At 46.5% G+C, this 6,439-nt stretch overlaps 1 protein-coding gene across 2 annotated transcripts in view; it reads left to right on the top strand.

Annotated features, from left to right (window-relative positions):
* The first annotated feature begins 2,793 nt into the window (after window positions 1-2,793).
* The window catches only part of BAK1 (BCL2 antagonist/killer 1), a 48,596-nt gene continuing 44,950 nt past the window's right edge, over window positions 2,794-6,439 (top strand). For both annotated transcript variants that reach the window (XM_066625053.1, XM_066625054.1), the window contains exon 1: window positions 2,794-2,940. The gene's annotated coding sequence lies outside the window, so the exon portion shown is untranslated. The remainder of the gene's footprint in view (window positions 2,941-6,439) is intronic.

Below are 6,439 nucleotides of genomic sequence, written 5' to 3'. Positions count from 1 at the left end.
TCTCTGGCATCTCCTGCCAGTTGTTCTATGCATTCTGTAGACCAGAGGCTTAGCTCATTTAGGCCCAAATCCTAACCAACTTTCCAGCACTGGCATAGCAGTGCTAATGGGACATGTGCTGCATCCTGCAGTTGGGTGGTACTCATGGAGGCCTCCTCAAAGTAAGGGAAGGTTTGTTCCCTTACCTCAGAGCTGCATTGCCCTTATGCCGGTGCTGGAAAGAGGGTTAGGATTGCACCCTTACTTACTTTTTGGAGGAACTTGTAAATCCTATCACTGGCCTAGGATTTTGGTGTCCCCTGCTGCTAAGACGTTTGTCCCTCCCTCCTGCTGCCAGTCATCTGCAACATCCTGTTGGGATCTCCTGCTAGCCAGCTCATAGGAAATTCCAGCAGGAAGTGAGACTAGTTCATGAGAAACTATATGTCATGGCATAGAGCTTACCCCTGCTCACTAGGCCAAGATGCACTTTTTGAAGCAGTGACTTCTGCATTAATAGGGGGAAATTTAACAGCCCCTTTTCACTTCAGCATAGCATCTTTCCCAGTGACTGCTGGTGACTGGTTTGTCATTGTTTAAAGATTGTTTAGGACAGGGAAACATCTTTGCATTCCTTTTGCTTTAGAAACTGCTTTGAGTACTTTTTTTTCTAGAAAAGCAGTATATAGATATATTCTAAATAAGCACAATCTCTCTCTTGCTCTTTCTCTCTCTGAGTGTGTGTGTAGTACTACTACTGATACTTCACAATATAGCTTTGTGGCATTTGGCCCCACTGCCATGGTGATCAGCAGATCTCACCAGATTTATAAGATCTGAACACTCAGTACAGACATAGGAAATAATTCCACTATATGTTTTTCTGCCTCAAAGGGAAAAATGCAATACCCGTTCTACACAGAGAAGCCATGCGTTACAAGAACCAATGAATAAACATTTTAAAAAGCAATTCAAAGTATCTTACTCAAATCAAATTCATTGTGTTGTGATAAGACTCAAGTTTATTATAAAATAATAAATTTGTTTCTTTGATATAATCTAAGATATATATTTAATTTATTTAAAAAAATCAGCACACTTCATAGTTAAAATCTCTTCGTCCGAGTTCTATAAAAATATAGTTCTAAATTAAATTTCATTACATTTGCATAAAGGCTGTTGCTAACTGTGCAAAGAGACACTTTTTCAAGTGATGCTTCTCTTATACTTAGTAGGGGAAGACTAACTGTCCCTTTTCACCTCAGCACTGTGTCTTTTCGCTGCTGTTCTTCTGCATCTTTTTAGATTGTGAGTCCTTTTGGGACAAGGAGCCCTTTAATTATTTGATTTTGTCTGTAAACCACTTTAGGAACTTTTTGTTGTTGTTGAAAAGCAGTATATAAATAATAATAATAAGAAAGTATAATATGATGTTGTAGATTTTAACAACTTAGGGCCCAGTCCTATCCAATTTTCCAGCACCGGTGCAGCCCCAAGGCAAGGGAACAAATGTTGCCATACCTTAAGGAGGCCTCTGTGACTGCTGCCCCACCACAAGATGTAGTGCATGCCCCATTGGCACAATTGCACCTGCATTGGAACCAGGACCTCTGAGAAGAATTTTATCAGGAGGTACAAAGTTCCTTTTGGGCTCCTTTGAAAAGAGGGAGGGGTGAAACAGAGCCAGGGAGGGTGGTGAGGGGTGAAACAGGGAAGGGGGAGGGTAAAGACTGATGGAAAAGTCTTTGGAGCCCAAGTCTACCAGTAGTGCTACTTGCCAGTAGTGTCCCATGCAGGCAACAAGTCTAAGTAGATAGGAAAACATAACATCCCAGGAAATTTCTGGACCCCCTCCTTTGGTTCCTGGGTCCCCCTTTGGACCCTGGGCCCTGGTACAAATGACCCCCTTTACCTCCCTCTCCTAGGCCCTGGTTGGAACATTGGATAGGATTAGGCCCTTAGGCTGCAATCCTAACCACAGTTTCCTGAGAGTAAGCACCATTGAACAAAATAGGACTTACTTCTGAGTACACCTGGTTAGGATTGTGCCCTTAGTCTTCTTGAACATAAGATGTAATTTGTATCTGCATTTCACTTTCAAAGAATATGATGTGATGTGTTCAGTCACATTGCCCCTGAGGAGTATTTACTACCATTTCAATGTCAAATTCAGGATACTAAAATCAAATATCAGCAGATATCAAATACTGGAGGATTTACTGTGAATACTGTGGTAGTGTATTTGACATAGATTTTTAGGGCAGTGGTTCCCAAAGTGTGGGTCAGGACCCACTGGTGGTCACAACCTGAATTTTGGTGGGTCTCCAAAGGGTGATGAAAAGATCAGATAACTAATTGCCTGGAGCCTTAAGGTTATTCCAAAAATCAGATATTGTAGCTGCTACTTACCCTGCAAAGAGTTCAGCTCCTGCAGTTTGCAAGCATGTGTAAATATAGGGAGATAAATGTTTGAGGGTCTTTTTTCTAGTTATTATTACTTTAAATGAATAGATATAGATATTGTTTCTTTCTAGATCTCCTTTTTTAAAAGTCTGGAAACCTAGGTGGGTCCCGATTGAGTGTCATTTTAAAAAGTGGGTCCCGGTGCTACAAAGTTGGGGAACCACTGTTTTAGGGGCTGGAGAATTCAGAGGAGAATGTGGGAGAAAATGAACTTCGGATCCTTTTCATTGGAGAGAAGCCTGTAGGGGGAGTTAGTTGTTCGCCGCTTCTCCCTATTTGCATGTCTGGCTGCGGGCCAAGTTCAGCCCTCCTTTCCACGTTCAAGTCTTCGGCCCGGCCCCTCCTGGCTGCAAAGGAAGCGCGAGAAGAAGCAGGAAGAGGGATGCAGTAGCGCGGGAGGACAGCGCAGCAGGGCTCCGGATCGTGTCGGGGCGGCGGTAGCAGTAGCAGCCCGCCTGTTGGGAGGGGAGGACGGCAGCGACAAGCCACCCAGAAGCGGTGAGTCCCAACTCCTGCTGGCGGAGAAGGGGCGGCTGCTGCGGGGAGGGGAAGAGGCTTCTCGGCATCCCCTTCCCCCGGGAGGGAGGCAGGCTCTGCTGGGCAAGATCAAGCGGAGGGCAGTTGAGTGGGGGTGGGAGGAGAAGGGCGATGCCGCCGCAGCAGCTCTCCGGGCTTCGGGTAGGGCTGTGGCAGCGCGCTCCGCTGCGGGGAGTCTCCCTTCCTCGAGGGCCTCCTGAGGTCCTGCGCTCGGGATGCGCGGCACAGCGATGCTGGTCTTCTTGCATTAGGCTCGTGGGTGGGTCCGCCCGCTCGCTGACGGAGCGGGGAGGTCGGCACCATTGCCGCCTTCCCCAGGAGCAGCAGACGGGGGGGGGGGGAGGGTCAGCTCCATTCTCCATCAGGGACGCGTACTGGGTGGGGAGGCAGGGGAGGCAGAGCCTCCCCACCAGAGTCCTTTGAAAAACACCGCTGCCTTGTGAGGCGCCCAGGCACCCACCACCCGTGTGCGGAAGAGGAGGAGAGGCAGGCAGAGCGCATGGGTGGTGGGTGCTGGGGCACCTCACACGGCGGCGGTGTTTTTCCAAGGACTCCAGTGGGGAGGCTCTGCCTCACCTGCCTCCCCACCCACCGCACATCCCTGTTCTCCATCAGGCAACGGGCTTGTCTAGACGCACACACTCCAGATCACAGAACGCGTTCTGCAGTCACGCCTTCAAAGCCGGGGCGCCCGCAGTGAAGTTGTAGAGCAGTGTTTCTCAACCAGTGGAACTCGTAGCACTGGTGGTACTTGAGCTGGTGTCTGGTGTGGTACCCATGGAACCTCCGCCCCCTGCTGCCTGGCAAAGAGACTAGCAACCTGTGGTGTAGCTAGTTATCATGTAACCCAGTGCCAAGATCAAAATCTTGCCCCTGAAGTGATGGCACAACGGGAAGTGACATCACGTCTGGGCTTTTGAAAAAGTGAAAATTGGGAGGAAAGTACCTCCTCCCCCCGGCAGCTCACCACCCACTTGCTCTGCTGCCTCCCCCCAGTTGGTGGCATAACTAAGGCATATATCTGCTACCTGAGGTCAAAGAAGATTTTGTAGGCCCCCCGCATGACAGAATCAAATCAGGCATAGCTAGGTCATTTTGACACCCGGGGCCCATAAATTGTTGTCACCCCACACGACATAATAAATTATTTAATTATTAATTATATTATTTATTAATTAGTAAAGTAATTCAAATTTTTATACCACCCTTCCTCTAAGCAGCTCAGGGTGGTGTACACTGTTCCTCCCCTTATTCTGTCCTCACAACAACCATGTGGGGAAGGTGAGACTGAGAGATAGTAATAGTCATGAGATGAAATTAATAATAATGACTAGCAAATAAATGCAGTGAATATTTCCCCACAAGCAATGGTTGAAATTCTGCATCAAATGGTACATAACATGATGGTATTATTCCTAAAAGCCACGATTTCCAGAATTTTGGTCACTAGGGTGTCACCCCCCCCCCCCAAGATATCTCATTGGTCTGTTTTGAGTTAAGGCAGTGGTTCTCAAACTTTTAACACTGGGACCCACTTTTTAGAATTTCAATCTGTGCAGGACCCAGCAGAAGTGATGTCATGGCTGGAAGTGACATCATCAAGCAAAATAAAATAATTATAAATAATTAAATTAAAGAAAAACAGATAAATAAATAAGGGGAAGCTAACCCTGTTTCACCAAGTGAATTTTCTCTGTAGTCTGCCTGCAGTAACGCCCCGCCCCCCACAAAAAAATTAGTGAGATTTTAAGTCTTCCCAGCGCATACCTTACCAGTTCAAGCCTCTGTTTTATTCTTCGGGGGGGGGGGGTGCTGCCTTCTGGAGCAGTTATTGAGCTCCACTTTGATCAGATTGGGACCATGCAGCCAGCCTTGCATTCCCCTTTGCCTGACTTGACCAGCAGCCAAGGTACGTTTGCTTACTCGCGAGTAAATGTGACCATGTGACTTACTTTCGCTTTCCATCGGGCTCAATGCATTCGCCTGCTTGGAAGGAGGGACTTCCTTCTTGGGTGTTTTTTGGGGGCAGCTTTCATTGATGGTATTATTCATGCATACCAAGATTTTCACAATTTTGGCCACTAGTGTCAAGCTCAGCTTGTTGCCCCCCCTAAAGCTTGATGCCTGGTGCAACTACTACCCCCTGCACCCCCTTAGCTATGCCACTGCTAGCAAAACAATGTGACAAGCAGTGGTAGGACAGCTCTAGCATGCGCTTTTTGCATGCTCCAAAAAGCCCCATCCACCCTGAGCCTCTTACCAGTGTTTGTCACATTGCCTCCTGATGGAGGGCATTCCAATGCCTGTGTGCAGCCACCAAAAAGGCCCATTCCCATATTTTCATCATCTGAACTGTGCAATCATCAGCATGTGGAGCAGAGCCTCTCCTAAATATCTTACCTGGTACGTTGATTCACATGGGGCCAGATGTGCGGGACTTAAGTTATTTAGGACTCAAGAACAGGGGTGTGGTGATAAATTTTAAAGGGAGGAGCTCATCATGACATCACTTCATTAAGATTATTTTTTAAAACCCTTTAAAATAGCTTCATTAGAGCATTTTCTGGTCACATATTTCTACTTCATTTAAATATTTAGCTCATTTCTATTCCAAACTCTTGGAGTGGGTTGCAGTAATTCAGAAACAAATAGATAAAAATTGAAAGATGAGATTAAAAAAATATCCCATAAAAATATACATTAGAGCAGTGATTTTCAACCTTTTTTGTCTCATGGCACACTGACAAGGTACTAAAATTGTCAAGGCACACCATCAGTTTTTGGAGAATTGACAAGGCACACCTTGCTGTTTGTGAGGGGCTCATATCCCCAATGGTCCTATTAATAAATGACCCTCCACCAAACTCCCATGGCACACCTGTGGACCATTCACAGCACACCAGTATGCCATGGCACAATGGTTGAAAATGGCTGGATTAGAGTATTTGTCTAATGTGTGTTTACTCAGAAGTATCGTTGTGTTCAATAAGACTTACTCCCAGGAAAATTTGCATATGCTGGTAGCATCAATGTAACATTATCTATATGCTGTGTGTATCTCTTGGGAAAGATTATGGGCTAGACCAGCGTTTCTCAGCCTCTGTCCACTGCTATTCCACTTCACATGCTCCATCTATTGACAGACCACAACATAAGAACAGCCCCACTGGATCAGGCCATAGGCCCATCTAGTCCAGCTTCCTGTATCTCACAGCGGCCCACCAAATGCCCCAGGGAGCACACCAGATAACAAGAGACCTCATCCTGGTGCCCTCCCTTGCATCTGGCATTCTGACATAAAGTAAGAAGTAACTGGCAATGATATAACCAGGTACTTCTGAATTGAGAGGAGAGACACGATGCAACAAACACCAGTGAAAGAGTCAGGGCAGATGGAGGGCTTTTTCAAGCGCACAGGAAGCGCACAATGCAGCTTTGCCTTCTGAACCAACCCTCCTAT

Source organism: Tiliqua scincoides, chromosome 4 (genome assembly GCF_035046505.1).
Source record: "Tiliqua scincoides isolate rTilSci1 chromosome 4, rTilSci1.hap2, whole genome shotgun sequence".
Classification (NCBI taxonomy): domain Eukaryota; kingdom Metazoa; phylum Chordata; class Lepidosauria; order Squamata; family Scincidae; genus Tiliqua; species Tiliqua scincoides.
This window is presented reverse-complemented; position numbering and strand designations above follow the sequence as displayed.